Source organism: Lithobates pipiens, unplaced genomic scaffold (genome assembly GCF_037356315.1).
Source record: "Lithobates pipiens isolate NorthernLeopardFrog02 unplaced genomic scaffold, aLitPip1_a1.2 Scaffold_27, whole genome shotgun sequence".
Classification (NCBI taxonomy): Eukaryota; Metazoa; Chordata; class Amphibia; order Anura; family Ranidae; genus Lithobates; species Lithobates pipiens.
The window spans coordinates 13,635,755-13,661,878 of NW_027507788.1; the positions used below are offsets into that span (position 1 = coordinate 13,635,755).

The following is a 26,124-nucleotide window of genomic DNA, read 5'->3' on the forward strand; positions in this document are numbered from 1 at the left end:
GGCTGCAATGGTGGACAAGGCTGCATAAGGCTGCATGACAAGGCTGCAATGGTGGACAAGGCTGCAGATGACACTGATGGGCATATAAATGTAAGTTGTTTTTTTTTCCCTTAAACTTCCCTCCTAAAAGTTTTTTTTCCTTAAAATTCCCTCCTAAACTTGGAGTGTGTGTTATATAAATACGATACTGAGTGTAATCTGAGACCGGAGTGTATGGAAAGGACACACCCCCCTGTACACAATCTCATAGGGAAACATGCATCGCAAGCAGGGGGAAGGGGATCTGATGTCACACACTGCACAGCATAGAGCAGGATGCTGAGTGTAATCTGAGACCCGAGTGGAGGGAAAGGACACCCCCCCCCCCCCCCTCCCGTACACTGTCTCATAGGGAAACATGCATAGCTGAGGTTTTCAATCACTTTATGTGTGCTGGAAAGGGAGGTGGGGCCATCTGTAGTCTCAGCATCAGTGACTCATGCAGATAGCAGAGGAAACAGAGAGCAGACAGAAACCACACTAGATGCTTTGGGTGGAAGTAAATACACACTATATAGGGGATATGCTACCCTGTTTCCCCAAAAATAAGACCTAGCGTGATTGTTGGTGATGGCTGCAATATAAGCCCTCCCCCGAAAATAAGCCCTACCCTGAAAATAAGACTTTAACTAGGGCTTATTTGGGGGGTTCGGCTTATATTGCAGCCATCATCACCGACACTCACGCTAGGACTTATTTTGGGGGAAACAGGGTATGTTCATTTTACATTTTGGGGGTTTACAACCACTATAACTCTGTAATATATGCCAATAAAATTATGAACGGCGAGTAAAGCATAAACGAGACAACAATGACTTTATAATTGTATTCTTTTTATTTGATAATGATTCATATTTTTTGTGATAATTTCAAAACAAAAGCAGCAAAACATCAAATCACTGTAATACATCATAATCACATTTACTGTATCTGATAAAATGATTAGTCTAAATATAACATAAATGTGGAATTAGGTTAGGTTGCCCCTCATGCTATAACATTTCTTCCTACCCTGTTTATGTTTCCTTTTTTTTTTTGTGTATATTTGATTATATTAGGTAATTGCTACCAAAGTTATGTACCACGTCCTACCAAGACACTGCATAGACTGAAAAATAAGAAAAAAAGAATGGACTTTACCGGTGCTTAGGATGAGCTAATGGTGTTTAAAACAGAATACTCGTTTATTATTCAATCAAATTAAAACTATATTTATAAAAGAAAGGTGCGATTTTATACAAAAATCCCTCAAACGCATGCATCTCTCAAAGCATGTTAGCACCGCGTTACATAATATACAAGGTCAACGCGTTTCACCTAAAGCTTCTTCAGGACTTTTTCGTTAGTAACCAGTGAGAGAGCAAACCTGACCAGATAGAAAAATCACTTCAGTTACATAATTCTACATATTGTTTACTTGATTAGCTCTGTGCTATCACCTACAATATGTATTTGACTTTATTTCACTATTTGATTTTATTTTTTATTTATATTTTGTGAAAAGAAAAAAAAAATGGAAAATAAGGCTAATGAGGAGTCATTGTCTGGCACAAAAACAGGTCCAAGATCGTTAACCACTTGCCGCCCGCCCTATTACAAATTGACGGCGGCAAAGTGGTTTCATAATCCTAACCGGACGTCATATGACGTGATTAGGATTATGAGCCGCTGCGCGCCCCCGGGGGCACGCATCGCGGCAATCGTTGTTGCGGGGTGTCAGTCTGACACCCGGCAACTACAATCTCGGTAAAGAGTCTCCGACGGAGACTCTTTACCATGTGATCAGCCGTGTCCAATCACGGCTGATCACAGTGTAAATGGGAAGAGCCGGTGATCGGCTTTCCCTCACTCGCATCTGTCAGACGCGAGTAGAGGAGAGCCGATCGGCTGCTCCTCTGACAGGGGGGGTCTGTGCTGATCGATTATCAGCACAGCCCCCCCGAGGATGCCCACACTGGACCACCAGGGACACCACTAGACCACCAGGGAAAAGGTAATAAAAATCCATAATCCTCCCTAGACCACCAGGGTGCCAGTCAGCACAATGGGTGCCAATCAGTGCCCATAATGGATGCCAATCAGTGGCCACAATGGGCATCACTGATTGGCATGCATTATTGTTTGGCACTGATTGGCATCCATTACTATAACACCGATGCCGCCTATGAGTGCCCACCTGTGCCGCCTATGAGTGCCCACCTGTGCCGCCTGAGTGCCCACCTGTGCTGCCTATCCATGCCCACCTGTGCCGCCTATCCATGCCCACCTGTGCCGCCTATCTATGCCCACCTGTGCCGCCTATCTATGCCCACCTGTGCCGCCTATCCATGCCCATCCGTGCCGCCCATCCGTGCCGCCCATCCGTGCCAGCTATCAGTGCCAATTTGTGCCACCTATCAGTGTCGCCCATCCGTGTCGCCCATCCGTGTCGCCCATCCGTGTCGCCCATCAGTGCCGCCCATCAGTGCCACTTCATTGGTGCCACATTGGTGCCCATCAGTGCCACCTTATCAGTGCCCATCAGTGTAGCCCCATCAGTGCCCATCAGTGAAGGAGAAAACGTACTTATTTACAAAGTTTTGAAACTGAAACAAAAAAAAACATTTTTTTTTTCAAAATTTTCGGTATTTTTTTATTTGTAGCGCAAAAAATAAAAACCGTAGAGGTGATCAAATACCACCAAAAGAAAGCTCTATTTGTGGGAAAAAAATGATAAAAATTTCATTTGGGTACAGTGTAGCATGACCGCGCAATTGTCATTCAAAATGCGACAGCGCTGAAAGCTCAAAATTGGTCTGGGCAGGAAGGTGTTTAAGTGCCCTGTATTGAAGTGGTTAAAAAAAGGAGTTCTTTTAACCACTTGACCTCCAGAAGATTTAACCCCCTTCATGATCATACAATTTTTTTTTTTGCGTTACTTTAACTGACAATTGCGCAATCGTGCGATGCTGTACTTATTTTTTTTTTTTTTTTTTTTTTTTACCATAAGTAGAGCTTCCTTTTGGTGGTATTCGATCGGCACTGGGTTTTATTTTTATTTTTAATTTTTTGAGCTATAAGCAAAAAAGGATTGACAATTTTTGAAAAAAAATAAAAATAAAAAAAACAATATTTTTTTTTACTTTCTGCTATAAAACGCATCCAATAAAAAAAAAATCAAATTTCTTCATAAATTAAGGCCAATATGTATTCTGCTACATATTTTTGGAAAATAAAAATCCCAATAAGCGTATATATTGATTGGTTTGCGCAAAAGTTATAGGGGTTGAGTAAGACCCCTTTCACACTGAGGCGTTTTTCAGGCGCTTTTGGGCTAAAAATAGCACCTGTAAAGCGCTATTTTTAGTCTCAGTCTCAGTGTGAAAGCCGGAGGCAGGATGTTAAAAAAAAAAAACTCCTGCAAGCAGCATCTTTGGGGCGGTGAAGGAGCGCCGCTCCTAAACCGCTCCTGCCCATTGAAATGAATGGGGCAGCGCCACCGAACCGCCGGCTGCAGCAGCGCTTCAACTTATCCACTTAAGCTTTGACAATAAAACATAGAAGCTGATTGGTTCCTATGCAGAGCTGCACCAGATTTTGTACTCCCCAGTTTTAGTAAATCAAACCCAGAGTGTCTACAAAATATGGGCTATATATACTGGACTTTTTTATTTATTTTTTTATTTTAGTAATGGCGGCAATCAGCAACTTATAGCGGGAATGTGATATTGTGGTGGACAGTCTGACACTAACTGAACCCTTTGTGGGAACACTAATACACTGTCACTGTACTAATGACGGGATTAAACATCTAGGGCGTGCCTAGCCAGTGTTTATGTGTACTATGTGTGGTGTTTTTTACTAAGGGATGTGAGTGATCTTCTTTCCCTGCTTTGTAAAAATGCAAAACATCTCTGCTGACAGAACAGAGCCTTGCCTTGGAAGTGCAGTCACTCTAAATCTAAGGCCCCTTTCACACTGAGGCGGGAGCGGCGTCGGCGGTAAAGTGCCGCTATTTTTAGTGGCGCTTTACTGTCGTTTTGGCGGCGTTATGCGGCCGCTAGCGGGCCATTTTTAACCCCCGCTAGTGGCCGAAAAAGGGTTAAAACCGCCCGCAAAGCGGCGCAAAGCGCCGCTTTGCCAGCGGTATGGCCGCGCTGCCCCATTGATTTCAATGGGTAGGAGCGGTGAATACACCGCTCCTTCACCGCTCCAAAGATGCAGCTAGCAGGACTTTTTTCACCGTCCTGCTAGCGCACCGCTTTCACACTGGAGTGAAAGGGCCAGCTGTATCGCCTGAAAACCGCCTCAGTGTGAAAGGGGCCTAAGGGATAGATCTGAAATGAGGGGAAGCTCTGCTGATTTTATCATCCAATCATGTGCAAGCTAAAATGCTGTTTTTTATTTTCCTTGCATGTCCCCCTCGGATCTACAGCGACTGCACTTCCAAGTGCACTTGCAGTGCAAAGTGGATTTTACTTTAGTAAATAACCCCCATTGCGTTACATAGAAGGGTTGAAGGAAATGACCTTAAAGGGGTTGTAAACCCAATAAAACAAAAACAAAAAAAAAGGCAAGACAAAGTTATAATGACCTAGTATGCATAGCATACTAGCTCATTATGTATTACTTACCTGAGATCGAAGCCCTCGCAGCAGTCCTCATCCCCCACTCCAGCCGGCAACATCACTCCCGGAGTTACTTCCGGGTATCGCGGGCTCCGGCTCTGTGATTGGTTGGAGCCGCGACGACACCGCCCCAGGAGCCACCGGTAATGGCACAGTCTAACTGAAGCAATGGCACTTACGTGCCGTTGCTTCAGTTTGCATTAGTGCGCATGTGCCGATGACGTCGGCACATGCAAATACAGGGTATATCTCCTAAACCATTCAGGTTTAGGAGATATCCGGGGTATCTACAGGTAAGCCTAATTATAGGCTTACCTGTAGCAAAAAGTGTGTTGTAAGGGTTTACAACCACTGTACAGTGGTTGTAAAGGTTTGGTTTAAAAAAAGAAAGTCATACTTACCGTTGCTGTGCAGTTGGTTTTGCACAGAGTGGCCCTGACCCTCTTCTTCTGGGGTCCCTCCGCGGCACTCCTGGCTCCTCCTCTTCTCGAGTGCATAACATATAGGCTTCCCAATGGAGTGTGGACTGGTAATCTCAATGGTATCTTACTGTGTCCAAGCTATCCCCACCAAGACAGTACCAGCATCAGTGGTGGCTGGTGCTCAATTTTATTGGGGGGGGTGTCCGCGGCCCCCATCCAGCCAGCCAACCACCCCCCCAGTGCTCAATCGATCATTCGCTGCTTCGCCTCCACCCCCTTGTCACTCGATCAAATGCCGCTTCGCTTGCCCGTTAGGCCCCCCCACCAGCCCCTTCGTCTCCTCCCAAGTCCCGGCGAATGCTTCTCCTCCTAGCCAATAAGGACTTAGGACTCCCAGGCCAATCAGGGTCTCAGAACCCCGCTTCCTGATCGGCTGGGAGGAGAAACAGGAAGACATTAGGGCAGCACAGTGGTGTAGAAAATGTACACCTCCTTACAGATACCCTAGCTGCTACAGATCCTTTTTATACCAATATTATGCTGGGCTATCCAAATGTAATCATACGGTAACCCTACGGTATAGTAACCATATGGGCAGCACAGTGGTGTAGTGGTTAGCACTTTCACCTAGCAAAAATAGGGTAGCTGGTTCAAAGCCCAACCACGACGCCATCTGCCTGGAGTTTGCATGTTCTCCCTGTGCCTGCGTGGGTTTCCTCCCGCACTCCAAAGACATGCTGATAGGTTAATTAGATCCCATCTATAAATTGGCCCTAGTATGTGTTTGTAAGAACGTCAGGACCCTGCAGGGTAAAGGACTGCGCTATATCAAGATGCAACTCAACTCATTAGCGAATATTATTTTGCTAATGTCACACAACTGGGTGGGCTCAGGGCACGGTGCTCTGTGCCCCAAGCCCACCCTTTTTGAAGCCAATTAGCACCTCAGGCTCTAATCCAGCCTATTCTCAACCTTTCAACACAGAGGAACCCTTGAAATAGTTCTTCAGTCTTGGGGAATCCCTGCCAAAAATTTGAAATCTACAACTCATAATACATTAGTGTGATGGTCAGTGGGAAGAATGTTCCTTATACTTGTGGTCATTGGGAAGAATTACCCCCTTACAGATAGCTAAAAAGATCAATGGTGTCAGTGGGAACCTATCCGAGAGGCAGCAATGGTCCAATGCTGAAGGAACCCCTAGCAACCTCTGGAGGAACCCCAGGGTTCCGGAACCCTGGTTGAGAATCACTGGTCTAATCAAATCAAATCTAATGGAATCCATGTCCAGTGCCCTGTATGTAGATTAGGGGCCAGGCGCATGGATTAGGGGGGGGGGGGCGGTGCACCTGCCCCCTGAATGAGTGGCCACCACAGAGCAGCATTATACAATAAGATTCTTTGTGTTTATCATCTTAGTTTTTGTGGAAAGTTTAACAAATAAAGAAAGGAGATAACAAGAGTATTCCACAGATACACATCTGAGTACGAATCTTAAAGCGGAGGTCCACCCTAAAGTGGACCTTCCGCTCATTGGAATCCTCCCCCCCTCCGGTGCCACAATTGGCACCTTTCAGGGGGTAGGGGGGTGCAGGTACCTGTACATTACAGGTATCTGCACCCACTTCCGGGATAGCTCTCTGCGGAAAGGGGCGTAGATCTACGCCCCTTTCCGAAAGTCCCCCGCTGCCTGCTGGGAAACACACAGATCCCAGAGGCAGCAGGTCCATCCTTATTGCGCAGCGCGACTCGCGCATGCGCAGTAGGGAACCGGGAAATGAAGCCGAAAGGCTCCACTTCCTGATTCCCATACCCAAGATGGCGGCGGCAGCACCCGAGAGACAATCGAGAGATCGGCTTCGGGTGCCGACATCGCGGGCACGCTGGGCGGGTAAGTATCATCATTTTAAAAGTCAGCAGCTGCAGTATTTGTAGCTGCTGGCTTTAAAAAAAAAAAAAACGGCGGACTCCCACTTTAATGACTTGGATACAAGATGACCATGGATCGGGGTCCCCTATGGTGGCCATTAGGGATGAGCTCGGTGTTCGATTTGAACGCATTTTCGACTCGAACATGGGCTGTTCGTCTGTTCGGCGAATTCAGAACTTTGTGGACCGTTCGCACCAAATTCGTGTGGCACAAACGGACCACAATGCACTACGCCATCGCAGTGCATTGCTGGCTCATGATTGTCCAAGCATGCACTGTGACCCCGCATGCTTGGCCAATCACAGCGCCGGCAGCGAGGAGAGCCATAATTGGCCACAAGCAGGATGCCTGTGGCCAAATATAGCTCAGGGGGTTTAGTACACACCCCACGCGATATAAGGCCGCCAGCGTGGCGGCCTTGTGTAGTGTGTTCCGGCATGCAGGGAAAGAGCAAGATAGGCAGAGACAGTGTTCTTTTCTCAGGCATCTGCAGGAGTTAAAGTGGGTGTTGTGTGCCTCCAGCACAGTATACACCGGTATCTACCCTTTTATGCTGGTGTTCTCTAATACAGGCATCTGCAGAAGTTAGTGGGTGTTGTGTGCCTCCAGCGCAGCACAGTATACACCTGTATCTACCCTTTTATGCAGGTGTTCTCTCATACAGGCATCTGCAGCAGTTAGTGGGTGTTGTGTGCCTCCAGCACAGCACAGTATACACCTGTATCTACCCTTTATTGCTGGTATTCTCTAATACAGGCATCTGCAAGAGTTAGAGTGGGTGTTTTGTGCCTCCAGCACAGTATACACCTGAAGATACTCCTTATTGCTGGTGTTGTCTGTTGCATATCTTGCATATTAGCCTTTTAAAATTAGCACTTTTGATTTTGAACGTTCGAGTCCCATAGACTTTAATAGGGTTCTAAAGTTCGTAGGAATTTTTGGTCCGTTCGGAGGTTCTGGTGCGAACCGAACCGGGGGGGGGGGTGGTGTTCGGCTCATCCATAGTGGCCATACAAATACAATAAAGTAAGATGCACGTTGCCATAGTATAACACATAAGAAAATGAACACAATGCTGTATCTAGACATGAATAGAGTCAAGTAGTGCCAATCCAAAAGAGCCACCTGATAATAAAATGCACAGGTCGATCAATGAACCGAAACAGGAATATATCCAAAATCAGGTCAATCGAAATGTTTTTATTCCCCCCACTACCAGCGGAAAAGAATTTTCCATATGAACGCTGTAGATGTAACCTTTGTATAACCTCTGATATTAAGAATTCCATTTGCTAAGGATAGTGAGGTGGGCAGCCGTTATAATATGTACAGCTATAGTAAGAAGAGCTTTAGGAAGAGTATCCAATTTCATACCCAATAATGCTGTTTGCGGAGATGGGGTAATGTGAGCGCCCACAAGATGAGAAAGTAGGGCAAGGACAGAGTTCCAGAAGCTTATAACCAATTTGCATTGCCATAGGATATGAAAAAGGTTCCTCCTATGCCCACACACTGACACCAGCAGTTGGGTCAGGACTGTGGATACATAATGGATATTCTACAGCTACCATCCATGTATGATCTCTAAAGCCGTGTCCCAATGAGAGGTGCAGTGAAAAGCTTCGAAAAGCGATTTGAAAGCAGCGGTCCATTCAAGAAGGAGAGGCCAAGGTTCTTTTCCCATTTCAACCGAGACGGAAATTTGGTCTGTTGAAAAAAAAAAATAACATTTTAATTATACTCGAATTTTGTGGTAATAAAAAAATACTATACAAATTCTATAAACAAGAACCCCATTCTGCCTACGGTAGAGCGTACTGAGAACTGGGGCTTGATTTTTGCCAAATACAATTGTGAGACTGGAGCAAAATTGATATTTTCACCACTATATCAGATCTCATCAACAATTGTTACTACAAAAGAATTCTGTTGTTGGAACATCACGGTGTCTTTGAACTATCAGATAGATCAGGGATATGCAATTAGCGGACCCCCCAGCTGTTGCAGAACTACAATTCCCATGAGGTATAGCAAGATTCTTAGAGCCACAAGCATGACAGCCAGAGGCAGAGGCATGATGGGACTTGTAGTTTAGCAACAGCTGGGGGTCCGCTAATTGCAAATCCCTGAGATAGATGGTTATTTTTGGGGGTTTTCTACAAACAAAATATGGTTTTATTGCCCTCAAGAACTCTTCTGAGGGTTTTCCAGGGTCAATCACAGCTCTTGCTCTTGCTGTCCATGTAACGTACTTGTGTGGTGTCAAAGAGGGTTTTTAATGCCCACAAGCCACCACTGTGTGCTGCCAGTGTAATGACCAAGTTAACAAAGACAGTTCTTGGGCTCTGATAACGATTGTTAGCTGGCAGCACCAGCCCCCAATCACATGACTACTGTTATAGCCAATCACGTGACCATGGTGATAGCCAACCATGTGATTTTACCCCCAGCTAGCAGCTGAAAAGGAGTTAAATCTGCCCACAAAATCCCGCCGGAGTGGCGTTTTGCCGGCAGGAACGCAGCGCTGCCCCATTGATTTCAATGGGGAGGAGCGGTGGAGGAGCGGTGAGTTCACCGCTCCTTCACCGCTCCAAAGAAGCTGCTGGCAGGATTTTCTCTGACGTCCTGCCAGCGCACCGCTCCAGTGTGAAAGCCCCCGGGCTTTATGTGATAGACCAACACAAAGTGGCACATAATTGTGAAGTGGAAGGAAAATGATAAATGGTTTTCAACATTTTTTACGAATAAATATGTGTGTGTGGGGGGGGGGGCATTTGTATTCAGCCCCCTTTATTCCGATACCCCTAACTAAAATCTAGTAGAACCAATTGTCTTCAGAAGTCACCTAATTAGTAAATAGAGTCCACCTGTGTGTAATTTAATCTCAGTATAAATACAGATGTTCCGTGAAGTCGTCAGAGGTTTATTAGAGAACCTTAGTGAACAAACAGCATCATGAATACCAAGGAACACACCAGACAGGTCAGGGATAAAATTGTGGAGAAGTTTATAAAAAAAGATCCCAAGCTTTGAACATCTCACGGAGCTCTGTTCAATTCATCATCTGAAAATGGAAAGAGTATGGCACAACCGCAAACCTATAAAGATATGGCCGTCCACCTAAACTGACCAGGCCGGGCAAGGAGAGCATTCATCAGAGAAGAGCCAAGAGGTCCATGGTAACTCTGGAGGAGCTGCAGAGATCCACAGCTCAGGTGGGAGAATCTGTCCACAGGACAACTATTAGTCATGCTCTCCACATGTCTGTTCACATCCACCGCTCCATAGAGGGCAATGGATGGTCCGATTGGGATAGCTTAAAAAAATGACTGCCTGTGTTAAAGGGGCCTAAAGGTTTCACTTCCTGCTGCCACCAGAGGTTCATTTTGGACAAACACTAATTCAATAAGTTTTTTTGTGGAACCTTTGAACAAGCAGGTTTAGACTGAGCTGGCAGCTCATCTCTAGTGTAGTGCTTACCTTATGCCTCACTCTAATGGGCTTTGGTGCTTTCCTCTTCTCTGTGATGCTCCAGGTTGTGGGTGGGCTACCAGGTGGGGGGGGGGGGGGGATTTCTGTTTCACACTGTTTGAGCCAATGGTGGTTCCATCATCTCCCACCTATACATTTAATATTTTTATTGCCATCTGGGCAATTTTTGGGAGAGGGAATTGGGGAAACGAGGAAGGAACCAAGAAGTAGGAAAAATCCTGAAACTAGTACATGGATCATCAGTAAATAACGGGGTGGTGGAAATGAATTATAAATGCATAACCCGTTGGTATAGAACTCCAGAAATACTAGGCAAATATCAAATAGGACAAACAATGGAGTGTTGCCGGGGCTGTAAACAAACAGGAACCATGGCCCATATATGGTGGGGGGTGCCCCAAAATTAGAATGTGCTGGAAGGAAATACTGAGTCATATCAAGGAAATTACTAATATAGATATACCTGAGGAACCATGGACATGTCTATTTCATGGGATGGATATTCCGACAAAAGAATATAGAAACTCAATGATCGTACATATGATGAACGCTGCAAAAAGCTTGATACCGAGGAAATGGAAGGCAGTAGAGAGCCCAAAAATTAGAGCGTGGTTTGATAAAATAGAAGAGATATAAAGCATGGTATACCGAAGACATAGCCACGAGGACACTAGAGAGGGATTCAGTAAGACAGTGATGGCGAACCTCGGCACCCCAGATGTTTTGGAAATACATTTCCCATGATGCTCATGCACTCTGCAGTGTATGATAAGCATCATGGGAAATGTAGTTCCAAAACATCTGGGGTGCCGAGGTTTGCCATCACTGCAGTAAGAGATGGGAAAAGTGGAAAAAGTTGAAATTGACAAAGAGATATAGTGAGATTAAGTTTACTTAAGCCGCGTACACACGAGAGGACTGTATGGCCAACTTAGTCCGTCAGACAATCCGACAGACAGTCCGTCCTACTTTCGAATGAACGAACTTGACCACACACGGATGAACAACAGTCCGTCGAAAGCTTGCGCGATGACGTGTACAGCACGTACGACGGGACTAGAAATCGGAAGTCCAATACACAGCAATGCAACCTTTCGCCATGTAAATCCTTTCTGAGCATGCGCCATACTTAGTCCGTCGAACTAGCCTACTGACGACCGTACTGTCCGCTGAAACCAGCGGATTGTCCGCTGAAACCAAAGTTGGACGGACAATATTTTGAAAATTCCGAAATACTTAGTCCACCAGACTGCACGCTGAAAAAGTCCGCTGAAGCCCACACACGAGCGGACTGTCCGCTGAAATGTGTTTCGGCGGACTAAGTTGGACAGACAGTCCTCTCGTGTGTACGCGGCTTTAGAGAAGAGGAGAAAGAAGGGTCTAAGCCCTTGTACACACGGTCGGACATTCCGACAACCAAATCCGTCGGATTTTGTCCGACGGATTTTGTCCGAAACTGTTGCATACACACGGTCGGACAAAGTTATCGGAAGATCCGATCATTCAGAACGTGATGACGTTATTTCGTTACGACGGGACTACGTTCAGGCTAGTAGCCAATAGCTTTGGTGTAGGAATTTGATCTGAGCATGCGTGGCACTTTGTCCGATCGGAATTCTCTACACATGATCGGAGTATGTCCGATCGGATCATGTTGTCGGAAAATGTTACCGACAAGTTGGAAAACTTGGTCCGTCGGATACTCCGATGGAAACAGTCAGATGAAGACCACACACAGTCGGATTATCGGACAAAACAGTCCGATCGGACACTTTCCGTCAGAATCTCCGACCGTGTGTACAAGGGCTGAGAATGTGGTGGAAGGGGGGAGGGGGGGGTAAGGGTAGATAAGGGTTTGGAAATAAAATTTGATCGTGTATATCTCTATTGAGTAGGGAAAATGTTTTTACTTCTTTGTGTATGGTAAATATTGATAAAATAAAGAATAGACTGAGCTGGCAGCTCATCTCTAGTGTAGTGCTTACATTTTTGCCTCACTCTAGTAGGCTTTGGTGCTTTCCACTTCTCTGTGATTCTCCAGGTTGTGGGTGGGCTACCGGGTGGGGGTGGGGGATTTGTGTTTCATACTGTATGATTGAACCAATAGTGGATCCATCATCTCCCACCTATACATTTTATACTTTTATTGCCATCTGGGCAATTTTTCAAGATGAGCCTTATGCCGCGTACACACGAGCAGACAGTATGGCGTACTTAGTCCGTCATACAATCCGACGGACAGTCCGTCATACTTTCCACTGAACGGACTTGACCACACACGGATGCACAAACAGTCCGTCGAAAGCTTGCGCGATGACGTGTACAGCACGTACGACGGGACTAGAAATAGGAAGTCCAATACACAGCAAAGCACCCTTCCGCCGTGTAAATCCTTTCTGGGCATGCGCCATTCTTAGTCCGTCGAACTAGCCTACTGACGAGCGGATTGTCCGCTGAAACCAAAATATGACGGACAGAATTTTGAAAAATCCGAAATACTTAGTACGCCAGACTGCACGCTGAAAAAGTCCGCTGAAGCCCACACACGAGCGGACTGTCCGCTGAAATGTGTTTCGACGGGCTAAGTACGCCTAATGCCGCGTACACACGGGCGGACTGTATGGCGTACTTAGTCCGTCGAAACACATTTCAGCGGACAGTCCGCTCGTGTGTGGGCTTCAGCGGACTTTTTCAGCGTGCAGTCTGGCGTACTAAGTATTTCGGATTTTTCAAAATTCTGTCTGTCGTACTTTGGTTGCAGCGGACAATCTGCTCGTCAATAGGCTAGTTCGACAGACTAAGAATGGCGCATGCCCAGAAAGGATTTACACGGCGGAAGGGTGCTTTGCTGTGTATTGGACCTCCTATTTCTAGTCCCGTCGTACGTGCTGTACACGTCATCGCACAAGCTTTCGACGGACTGTTTGTGCATCCGTGTGTGGTCAAGTCCATTCAGTGGAAAGTATGACGGACTGTCCGTCGGATTGTATGACGGACTAAGTACGCCATACAGTCCGCTCGTGTGTACGCGGCAATACAGTCCGCCCGTGTGTACGCGGCATAATGCCGCGTACACACGATCAGACTTTTCAACCGACTAGGTTCGGCGGACCGGAATCCGTCCGACAATTCGATCGTGTGTGTGGGCTCCATCGGACCTTTGCTGTCCAAAAATCTGATGGACTTTAGAAATAGAACATAGAATAGAATAGATGTTTCAAACTTTTCGTCCGTAACTCCGCCGGACCCAGTTCCTATCGAGAAATCCGTTCGTGTGTATGCTGGTCCGAAGGACAAAAAAACGAAGCTAGGGCAGCTATTGGCTACTGGCTATGAACTTCCTTATTCTAGTCCAGTCGTACGTCATCACGTTCGAATCTGTCGGACTTTGGTGTGATTGTGTGTGGCCAAGTCCGTTCATTTGGAAAGTCTGTCGGAACTCCGCTGAAAGTCCGTCGGGAAGACTGTCGGACCTAGTCCGCCGGAAAGTCTGGTCGTGTGTACGCGACATAAGTTGTCAACAGGACAAGTAGTGAAGGGAAAATTTGAAATACAGACACAAAGGAATATAAGCCTCGCAGAGGTTCTAAATCATCCTTGCTTTACACAACACTAAAGTAAAGGTTTAGGTGCAGCCGAATTTTAATACAGAGCATTTACCAAAATAATGTTGCAGATGATGCACATGGTGTTTAAACTTCTAGAATATTTACTACCTTTTTGATAATGTAATTGCAATGTTCTTCCGATTCTTGATGGCTTCCGTTCTACTTCTTACTGATTTTGATAGCACAGGAAAATTACGATCACCTATTATATAATACATAGTAAAATGAAGTTAAAGACTAGAAATTAGCATGATACTGTACATCCTACAAACATGACATGTCTAAATAGCTAACGCTCTTGCCTTGGAATGCTGGGTTCAGTTCCATCACAGCAATGTGTGCCTGGAATTTGAATAATCAGGGAAATAGACAAATGGTGTTGGAACCCCTGGGGTGGATTATGTATAGTAAGGCTTGATTCACACTAATGCGTTTTTTCATGCATTTTGCAGAAATGAAGGGGGCAAATCTTCCGGAGCTGAATTGGTTAACCTACCGGTGCATTACTGGAGTGGGCGTGGAAGCTGGAATTACACGAGGAAATGCACAAAAACACAGGAAAATCAAATTATTCAAAAACCCCTGGTAACAACCACATATGCTGCGTACACGCGATCGGACTATCCGGCGGACGACTTTGCAGCGAAGGTCCGCCGGACTTTCCGAACTAGTGGACCTGCCCACACACGCCCGGACTTTTCCGGCGGACAGTCCGCCGGACTATGGCAGGAGTCCACCGGACTGTTGAAATGAACGGACTTGCCCACACACGGAAAAAAAGTCATTTTGAACATGACTCCAGGTAGATAGAACTAGCGAAGGTAGTGAATGTCGCCTATTGACACCTCGCTAGCCCCGTCACATGGTGCGGATTTAAAGGGGAAGCCCTACGCCGAAAAAACAGCATGGGGGTCCCCACCAAAGTACATATCAGACCCTTATCCGAGCACTCAGCCCGGCCGGTCAGGAAAGGGGGTGGGGACAAGCGAGCGCCCCCCCCCCCTCCTGAGCCATACCAGGCCACGTGCCCTCAACATGGGGGGAGTGCTTTGCAGCGCCCCCCTTCCCCAAAGCACCCCTCCATGTTGAGGCCTGGTATGGCTCAGGAGGGGGAGGGCGCTCGCTCGTCCCAACCCCCTTTCCTGACCGGCTGGGCTGTGTGCTTGGATAAGGGTCTGCTATGGACTTTGGAGGGGCCCCCACGCCATTTTTTTTGGCGTAGGGCTTCCCCTTTAAATCCATACCAGGTGACGGGGCTAGCGAGGTGTCAAGCTCGCTGATGGAGGCGGTGTCATTTACTTCCTCCGCTAGTTCCATCTACCTGGAGCCACGTTCAAAATGAACAGACTTTTCTCCGTGTGTGGACTAGCACACAGACGGGCGGATTGTCCGCCGGACTGCCGAGTCCGGCAGACAATTTTGAGTCAAAACTTCTTTCTAATGCCGTGTACACACGAGCGAATTGTCTGGCAAACTTAGTCCGGCAAACAATCCGGCAGATAGTCCGGCGGACTTTCTACCGAATGGACTTGGCCACACACGGACACACAGAAAGTACGACGGGACTAGAAAAAGGAAGTTCAATAGCCAGTAGCCAATAGCTTCCTTTTCGTACTTGCTTCTGAGCATGCGTCATTCTTAGTCTGCCGGACTAGCCTACTGACGAACGTATTGTCCGCTGAAACTCAAGTCCGGCGGAAAGATTGGACTGAAAAAATACTTTCTAAGCCCGCCGGACTTTACGCTGGAAAAGTCCGCTGAAGCCCACACACGATCAAATTGTCCGGTGAAATGCGTTTCGGCGGACTAAGTACGCCGGACAATTTGATCGTGTGTACGCGGCATAAGTCCGCCTAAGTCCGGACTTTTGGGAAGAAAAAGTCCACCGGAGCCCACACAGGGGCGGATTGATAATCCGATCATGTATATGTGGCATTAGTGAACCTGTTGACTAAAATAATAACTTATTATTATTTTTATTATTATTACCAAAATTAAAATCAGGACGGCGGACAATATCTTCCAGAAATTGTCAATTATGCAGCAGAAGGTCTGGCAGCATTCCATGTCCATCTTGGTTAAATTTTTTTAACTGTTGAGAAAAAATAAAAATACTCAAGTTCAAAATACATTTTCTGACCAATTCTGTAAAACGTTCTTTATTTATTCATCATAGTCCTATTGCTTCGTTTTAGTAATGCCTTTTACAAAAACACGGCTTTACATTTAGAGAAAGTATAGAAACCCGACATACACTTCAGATCAATACAAACCCACAATCCAATCCCTTTAAAGCTGAACTTCCGGGCAGATATAAAAGATACAAATAAATTCAACTCCGCATTGATTAATATGTCGTAAAAAAAAAAAATTGTTTTTTTTTTTTTGTTTGTTTTTTTAGCTGCAAGAAGTTTAAGTACCTGAACGCGATTGCTGTAATCCAATTGCAATGCCCATCAGCACAGCACCCAGACTGGGAATGGGTGAAGCAGGGCCCGAGCCAATCAAATGTGCTGCCTGCCAATTCATTCTCACAAAATACGCTGATAGTAGGTAGAAGTCAAGAGGGCAGGGGGATGACTTCATCCTTATCCTTCTGCTCTTTCTGTGTCCAGTCTAAAGAATGGGGCTTATGAGAGTACACCACTGTAACCTGTAAAGCGTATATAACCCATTCGTGCCTAAGGGTAAAACAAATCTAAATGGCTAAGCATAATTTTGAAAATTTGACATGTGTTAGTAAAACCGTACAGATCATCACAACTACTTTGTGCATCCAGGTGAACTATACTGTGTTTTTTTTTTCAGGACTAATTGGGCTTTCTTTTGGTGGCAAATGGTAATGGATATCTCCTTTTTTTATTGTTTTAGATATTTTTTTTATTGTCACGCGTTTCGTCATACAAAGGACGTTGTTTGCATGATGAAACGCGTAGGTAATACAACGTGCTGATGTCACCGCGTGTGGTCTCGCTCCATATTGCACGGGCGAACTGACTGTTTTTTTTGCTGAATTTTAATGCTTTTTAGCTTCATATTTCGGATTTTACCGATGTGGACCTTCCTTTAAATTTTTTCTTTTATGGCCACGGAGTGCTGATCGCTCCATATATCCTGCTTATTCCTGCCGCCAAGCGCCACCAAGGGCTGTGTAGAGGGAGATTGGGTTAGTGCTAACTATACCCCAAAGGTGGATGGACATCTGATGATTACAGACCGGGGGAAATACATCCCATCCCACTTCCCATGTGGTGAGGTGATAAGCCGTTTCTGATTGGGAATCCGGTAAGCCTAATTTATATAGGTGGTGGATACACAGCGTGGTGAAACATTGAGGACTCGGCACTGGGTGTTTATCTTATTTCACTTCCTACGGATTGGACTTTTTTACTTTCAAATGTTGCTTTCTTCACATGTTTATTCATGAACTTTATTTGGACTTGTGATTTGTGCACTTTGTTTTTTGTTTTTTCACACATATCTCTTGTGTGCTATTAATGCAGGTATTGGTAATAATCACTGTATTTTTATATATATATTGTAAGTGGTTGCAACATCACTGTTTTCACTTTTTTTTTTTTTAGCGCAGCTTCATTTTTCTTTATGTGTTGATAGTGTTGTATACCACTTTAAGTTGCTGCCTTGCTTTTTTTAACAATTAACTTTTCATAGCGCAGTTTTCTTCTTTTTTGATATAGTCCAATCTTGTTTCTGTTGTTTTGACATAGAAGCATTCGTGAGTGTTATCTGCCTAGAACAGGAAATGCGTTACAGGCAAAATCACCAAGTGAAAATAAGAGAAAAAGGTAAAAAAAAAAAAGATGCAGCCTCCACATCTAAGGACGGGTTAGCTGCTAAATAATATGTTTTTTTAATCATTTTCAGATATGCTTTAAAGCTTTTTTTTTTTTTTGATTACTATTGGCCCAAACCATTGTGCCCTTTATACGGTCTGACATCCATCAGACCATGCTGGTGATTCTGACATCACCGCTCAATCACTGGATGGTGACTCGCCTCTGCTCTCTTGTCAGTACCAAAAAGTTTTGGTGAGCACCCATACCAACAGTACAAATATTGCCAATATCGTGAATATATATATTTGATATTGATACTAATGTTATATCTTTCTGTAACTTGGACAATTATATAGATGCATGTTGAGCTGCCCCGATGAAGCAGATACAGTGGTGTGAAAAAGTGTTTGCCCCCTTCCTCATTTCCTGTTCCTTTGCATGTTTGTCACACTTAAGTGTTTCGGAACATCAAACCAATTTAAACAATAGTCAAGGACAACACAAGTAAACACAAAATGCAATTTGTAAATGAAGGTGTTTATTATTAAAGGTGAAAAAAAATCCAAACCATCATGGCCCTGTGTGAAAAAGTGATTGCCCCCCCCTTGTTAAAACATACTATAACTGTGGTTGTCCACACCTGAGTTCAATTTCTCTAGCCACACCCAGGCCTGATTATTGCCACACCTGTTCACAATCAAGGCATCACTTAAATAGGAGCTGCTTGACACAGTGAGGTCCACCAGAAGATCCTTAAAAGCTACACATCATGCCGAGACCCAAAGAAATTCAGGAACAATTGAGAAAGAAAGTAATTGAGATCTATCAGTCTGGAAAGGGTTATAAAGCCATTTCCAAAGCTTTGGGAATCCAGCAAACCACAGTGAGAGCCATTATCCACAAATGGTGAAGACATGGAACAGTGGTGAACCTTCCCAGGAGTGGCCGGCCGCCCAAAATTACCCCAAGAGCGCAGCGACGACTCATCCAAGAGGTCACAAAAGACCCCACAACAACGTCCAAGGAACTGCAGGCCTCACTTGCCTCAGTTAAGGTCAGCGTTCATGCCTCCACCATCAGGAAAAGACTGGGCAAAAATGGCCTGCATGGCAGAGTTCCAAGGAGAAAACCACTGCTGAACAAAAAGAACATCAAAGCTCGTCTCAATTTCTCCACAATACATCTTGATGATCCCCAAGACTTTTGGGACAACATTCTGTGGACCGATGAGACAAAAGTGGAACTCTTTGGAAGGTGTGTGTCCAAGTATATCTGGCGTAGAAGGAACACTGCATTTCATAAAAAGAACATTATACCAACAGTAAAATATGGTGGTGGTAGTGTGATGGTCTGGGGCTGTTTTGCTGCTTCAGGACCTGGAAGACTTGCCGTGATAAAAGGAACTATGAATTCTGCTGTCTACCAAGAGATCCTGAAGGAGAATGTCCGACCATCTGTTCGTGTACTCAAGCTGAAACGAACTTGGGTTCTGCAGCAGGACAATGATCCTAAACACACCAGCAAGTCCACCACCGAATGGCTGAAGAAAAACAAAATGAAGACTTTGGAGTGGCCTAGCCAAAGTCCTGACCTGAATCCTATTGAGATGTTGTGGTATGACCTTAAAAAGGCCGTTCATGCTCGAAAACCCTCTAATGTAACTGAATTAGGACAATTCTGCAGAGATGAGTGGGCCAAAATTCCTCCAGGACGCTGTAAAAGCCTCATTGCACGTTATCGCAAACGCTTGGTTGCAGTTGTTGCTGCTAAGGGTGGCCCAACCAGTTATTAGGTTTAGGGGGCAATCACTTTTTCACACAGGGCCATGATGGTTTGGATTTTTTTTCACCTTTTAATAATAAACACCTTCATTTACAAATTGCATTTTGTGTTTACTTGTGTTGTCCTTGACTATTGTTTAAATTGGTTTGATGTTCCGAAACACTTAAGTGTGACAAACATGCAAAGAAACAGGAAATGAGGAAGGGGGCAAACACTTTTTCACACCACTGTAAGTATTCTGTGAAACGTGTTGGTTCTCCGCATATACAAGCATCTGTTCAAGCTTTCTGGGCTGAGTATCAACTGTGGTCAAATGTGTATATGACCGAATGTTATTTCTGAATCAATTTTATATCTTGTAATAAACTTATATTTTATCAATACCCTTGTGGTTCTGCTTACCTCAGTTATTTTGTTGAGAAATCACTTTGAAAAACACCCCCCCCCCCCCTAGCATTTCTAGCTAAGGCCATCATGAGTAAGGGCAGATGATTCTTGTAGCATTTAAACCATCTTCCCTTAGCTCAGGCCTTGCTTTGTGCAGTTATCCACAGGAGAAGTATAGCCAATCAAGCGTTGGCTGTACTTCTCCTTTAATTACATATGCAGAGCTCTGACGTGTCTTCCTTCTCGTCAATAAGAGGGTGTCAGTGGTCATTCATTCGCCGGCACCCATTTTATCAGCTTCTGCTGTGACCAATCACAGCACAGACGGGGTGCGCCCCCTACCCGGAAGAGCAGAACCATGTATATATACACACAAGACCCACTGGCCTCAGAAGCAAGATGGCGGCACCCAACAATAATCTGGCATGTTTTATATGCCTGATCGAGAAGGAGAAGACTTTGGTGGCACTTGATATGTTTAAATGGAGGTACTGCATTAAAGTATAGTTAAACCCAAGAACAAAAATATAATATACTGCACCTTACGAGTCCTTGGATGTGGTGGCTTGTAACGAAACGTCCCACAGTCCGCTTGAGGGCTTTCGTCATATACCGCTTCCTCCCAGTCTGAATATAGATATTAGATAATCCAACTGCTAACTACAAACACAACAAAACAATACTCGTTTGGTTGCTGAACATGGACTGTTTATTGAAAACACAGGTACACAGGTAATACTCTGGACAATCCCCCCCCCCCCCCACCTTTGCATTCCGGGGCGGGGTAGACTGTCCAATCAGCAGTGAGAGCTGTTGGAGGAATTCGCCCCCACTAATCTCACAGCTAATCTACATACACATCCCATAATATCCAAGGCAGACAGACACAATAGAACATTGGAATACAGCCACGCCCCAAACGATCCAGCAAAGAGTACACAACAAAATGAGACAATATACCAAACACCCCAAGCTGGCAGAGACCATCATGGCTTCCTTAATAATGTCCTTTTGCATTACATAACAGAATATCTTTCTAAATGCTTGTAGCTCCCTCAAATGCCAGGGCCCATAGTCAGTAGGGGCTAGCATCCAGCCCCCTCCAAAAGCCGCTGTCCCGGGTGAGTCTGTCACATGGCTGTTTTCGTTTTCAAATTTTCAGGTTGAAAGCATTTTCTGAAAAGCACATAAAAAAAATCTTGCTGACCTTGCCAGGGTCCATGTAACTTTCTGTGCACCAAACTAAAATCTCAAGCAATGTTATTGGCCTTCCCAGTTCTCAATTGTGAACTAGAGAACACCTCCGAAAGACAGACTTACTCTGTCCCACATCCAATATCTTCTTTGTAGAGAACACCTCCTATTACCTATATAATGGAGATGTGGGGAGAGGGAATTGTTTGCAGTCAAAATTAGGAGAGTCACTATGGTTGCCACCTGTCCGAGATTCACCCGGACAGTCCGGGTTTTGAATCATGTGTCTGGGTTTCAGTCCCCCTGAAATCCGGACAATTTTTTTCAGCCATGAATGTAGTTCGGAACAGAGCCTGACAGGAGGGTGAGGGGGCACTATGCATCCTGCATTACTATTCTCCTGGGGGGGTCTCCAAACTTTCTAAACAAAAGGGCCAGTTTATTGTCCTTCAGACTTTATGGGGATCAGACTGTGGTAGGACTGTGACCGGACTGTGGCAGGACTGTAACCGGACTGTGGCAGGATTGGACATTTTCCTGGCATCAGCGGGAGTAAACATCACCACAATTGGTATTAGAGGGAGGAATAGTGCCCCATCGTTGATATAATTGGCAGGAATTGTATTGTGTTGGTGTCAGTGGGAGAAATGGTGCCCCATTGCTGGTGTCAGTTGGCAGCTGTCTCATATCAGTGGGAGGGATAGTGCTCCAAGGGCTGGATAAAGGCATGAAAAGGGCCACATCTGGCCTCCGGGCCGCAGTTTGGAGACCACTGCTATAGAGTATATTAAAAAAGAAAAAAAATTGCTGTGCGCCGCTAGTGTTTGGGTTTGGCTTAAAGAAAAAGTGGCAACCCTAATGCCCTGTAAACACGGTCGGACATTCCGACCACAAAATCTGTCGGATTTTTTTCCGACGGGTTTTGACCCGAAACTTGTGTTGCATACACACGGTCGGACAAAGTTGTCGGAAAATCCGATCGTTCGGAATGAGGTGACGTTTGTTGCGTATGACGGGACTCCGTAGAGGCTAGTCGCCAATAGCTTTGGTCTCGTAATTTAATCTGAGCATGCGTGGCACTTTGCCCGTCGGAATTCTCCACAAACGATCGGAAAAAGTCAGATCGGATTTTGGTTTTTGTAAAATTTTAGATCCAGCTCTCAAACTTTTTCCGCCGGGATTTCCAACGGAAAAAGTCAGATAGAGCCCACACATGATCGGATTTTCCGACAACATAATCCGATCGGACCTTTTCCGTCAGAATTTCCGACCGTGTGTATGGGGCATAAGAGTCACCAAGGATGACAAAGCTGCTTCATCATGGGTGAAGTGCAATGAGTAAGGACAGAAAGTTTGGTACTGGCAGGATCGCCAGGTTAAAATAAAGGGGGGGGGGGGGGGGGGGAAAGCCTGGAAAAGAAAAAATAAAACAAATGCAGCCACTAGATCTAAGGACTGGTAAGGTGCACTATACAGTATTACATTTTTGTTCTCAGGTTTAGATACATTTTAACTGCTTTTAAATTTTGCAGAGATATACAGTACATCAGCCTTTCTCAGCCAAGGTTCCATGGAACCTTAGGGTTCCTCCAGAGGTTGTTCAGGGTTCCTTGAACTGAATAATTTCTTCCTCTCAGATAAGTAATCATTGACACCAATAATCTTTTTAGCTTTGTTATTATATTTAAGATTTAATATCTGAAAGATATGATGTGGATTAAATGAGAGTTCTTTGACAAAGAGTGAAAGCTTTAACACAATAACAACATAATATATTGGTGAGTAGTTGAAAGTCTATCTAAGCCCTTGTACACACGGAGATTCCGGCGGAATGTTTCCTATCGGACCGTTTTGTAGAATATTCCGACTGTGTGTGGTCTGCATCGGACTGTTTCCGTTGGAAAATATCTGACGGACCAAGTTTTCCAACTTGCCGGTAAAATTTTCCGACAAAATGCTCCTATCAGACATACTCCGATCATGTGTAGCCTACTCCGACGGACAAAGTGCCACGCATGCTCAGATCAAATTCCTAGACCAAAGCTATTGGCTACTAGCCTGAACGTAGTCCCGTCGTAACGAAATAACGTCATCACGTTATGTACAATCGGATTTTCCGACAACTTAGTCCGACCGTGTGTATGCAACATCACTTCCGGACCTCTTCCGGAATTAATCCGACAGATTTGGTTGTCGGAATCTCCGGCCGTGTGTACAAGGGCTTATACACCGCCATCTATCTATAGTCTACACTAAGGCTCGGTTCACACAGTGGGCGGCACGACTTGCAGCGCCGCAACCTGCACACGATCAGCGGTGACTTACAAAACGACTTCTGTATAGAAGTCAATGCAAGTCGCCCGAAGTCGCCGCAAAAGTAGTACAGGAACCTTTTTTCTAAGTCGGAGCGACTTGAGTCGCTCCTATTAGAACGGTTCCATAGTACAGAACGGAGCGCGACTTGTCAGGCGGCGAAGTCGCCTGGACAAGTCGCCCCTGTGTGTACCGAGCCTTAGTAATTAAATATTAGGTTAAAATAAAAGAATACGGAGTATATTTTTCAAAACATCAAAATACATACAGCAAACAAACACATGACAAGCAGGTATACCTTAAAGCAGAGGGCCACCCTAAAATAGAAAATTGCATTCATATTCTTAAAAAAATTTAAAAAATTAAATTAGAATTTTTTTTTTTTTACTTTTAACTGGAGCCTCTGGCAGCTTTTAGCCGCCTTCGGTGCTTCCCGGCGGCTTTTGCCCGCCTTCAGCCCTTCTCGCGGCTTTAGGCCGCCTTCGGCCCTTCTCGGCAGCTTTCGGCCACCTTCAGCCCTTCCCCGTGGCCGAAAACCACAGAGAACAGCCAAAGGCGGCCGAAAGCCGATGGGAAGGGCCGAAAGCCAACGATAATGGCCGAGAGCGGCCGAAAGCCAACGAGAATGGCCGAGAGCGGCCGAAAGCCGCCGAGAAGGGCCGAAGGTGGCTGAAAGCTGCCGGGAAGCGCCGAAGGCGGCCGAGAACTACCGAGCGCCGCCGAGATGTCCTGTGTATCCATTTTTAAAAATAAAAGCTCAAAATAAAACAGACAAGGCTGAAAATGACACAGACAAGGGGACAAGGCTGCAGTGATGGACAAGGCTGCAATAGTGGACAAGGCTGCATGACAAAGCTGCATATGACACTGACAAGGCTTCAGATGGACACTGATAAGGCTGCATTGATGGGCATTTAAATGTAAGTTTTTTTTTTTCCTTAATTTAGCATCACGGGCAAATTCATCGCTCTTACATTTAAGAGTATAAGTTGCTACAAAACTTTCTACACAGGACATGGCAGCCATTATCAACAGATAGTATGCACAATTTGTGAGATCAATTAAATTAAACGCCCCCCCCCCCCCCCCCCCCGCCCTATACAGTCACTTGAGATTAAAGAAGGAGAAAAAGGAAACACAATAAACAGAAAATCCAACCGAATAAAATCCAGAAGATACAATAAACTGAAATAAAGGATATTTTCAGCTCTCATTAAAACAATCTTTTAGATTAGTGGAGACACCCCGATTATCCTAACAGTAGCATGTAGCCTACCTTGTTTGAGCCTACACCCCGAAACACAATAGACCAAGGGGACAATAGAAACAATCGTGTTGAGAAACTGTGTACAGTAAGCCCACAAGGAGCAAATAGGGTAAGTAATGCCGCGTACACATGACCAGATTTTTCGACGGACTAGGTCCGACGGTCTCCCCAGCGGACTTTCGGCGGGGTTCCGACGGAATTTCCGAACGGACTTGGCCACACACAATCACACCAAAGTCCGACGTATTCGAACGTGATGACGTACGACTGGACTAGAATAAGGAAGTTCATAGCCAGTAGCCAGTAGCTGCCCTAGTGTATTAAGGGGTTAAATTGTGTGTTATATTTAACCATAGGTTCATTTAGATATTTACCCTTTCAGATATGTGGTCAGTAAATGCAAGGATTAAAACACACACATAGAATGTAATAAAAAGTAGATTTACTTAGCTTCGGTTACAGATGTGTTACAGATGATACAATACAAGGATAAAAATTCATTCAGCTTTCAATCCAGGAAACCCCTGTAGCTTCTTCAGCTTCTGGAGACGACAGTCTTTCAAAGTCCTAGGCACTTGCAGCCCTAGATGAAGTTCAATGGCCTTCTGTATTGTCTGGCAATTTATAGGCTTGAAAGAAGCGCGAAAAAGCTGGTTTTATCTGGCACCCACAAAAGACTAGCCACAATGGTCCTAAGACAATGTGGCCATCTGTGAGTGACTGACTATCTGTGAGCTCAGTGAAATCAATGTATGCAGAAATACATACCGTATATACTCGAGTATAAGCCGAGATTTTCAGCCTCTTTTTTGAGGCTGAAAGTGCCCCCCCTCGGCTTATACTCGAGTCATCGCTGTCTGCCCGCTCGATCAGCGTGTCGAGCAGACAGACAGCGGCCATTCTATTCAAAAGCCGCGCCTCCGGCTCCGCCTTCGCCTGTGATAGGCGGAACACTGAATTTCCCAGCAGCCTGTGTTCCGCCTATCACGGACATCGTATCATCCTCGTACTACGGACGAGGATGATACGAAGGCAGTGATAGGCGGAACACAGGCTGCTGGGAAATTCAGTGTTCCGCCTATCACAGGCGAAGGAGGAGGCGCGGCTTTTGAATTTTACAATGGCCGCCGAAGAGGGCACGGGACGGAGGCAAGGCAAGGCAAGGCAAGGCACGGCACGGGACGGGACGGAGGCAAGGCAAGGCACGACACGACGGCAAGGCACGGCACGGAACGGAGGCAAGGAGGCAAGGCACGGGACGGAGGCTCGGGACAAAGGTAGGCTG

General features: G+C 45.4%; 1 long non-coding RNA gene across 1 annotated transcript; it reads right to left on the reverse strand.

Annotated features, from left to right (window-relative positions):
- Positions 1–851: 851 nt before the first annotated feature.
- On the reverse strand, positions 852–25,808 carry LOC143933549 (uncharacterized). Its single transcript, XR_013263123.1, has 5 exons — positions 25,286–25,808; positions 20,607–20,725; positions 16,089–16,191; positions 14,208–14,301; positions 852–8,706 (listed from the first exon to the last, which is right to left on the reverse strand). It is a non-coding gene; the product is annotated as an uncharacterized LOC143933549 (long non-coding RNA).
- Positions 25,809–26,124: the final 316 nt, after the last annotated feature.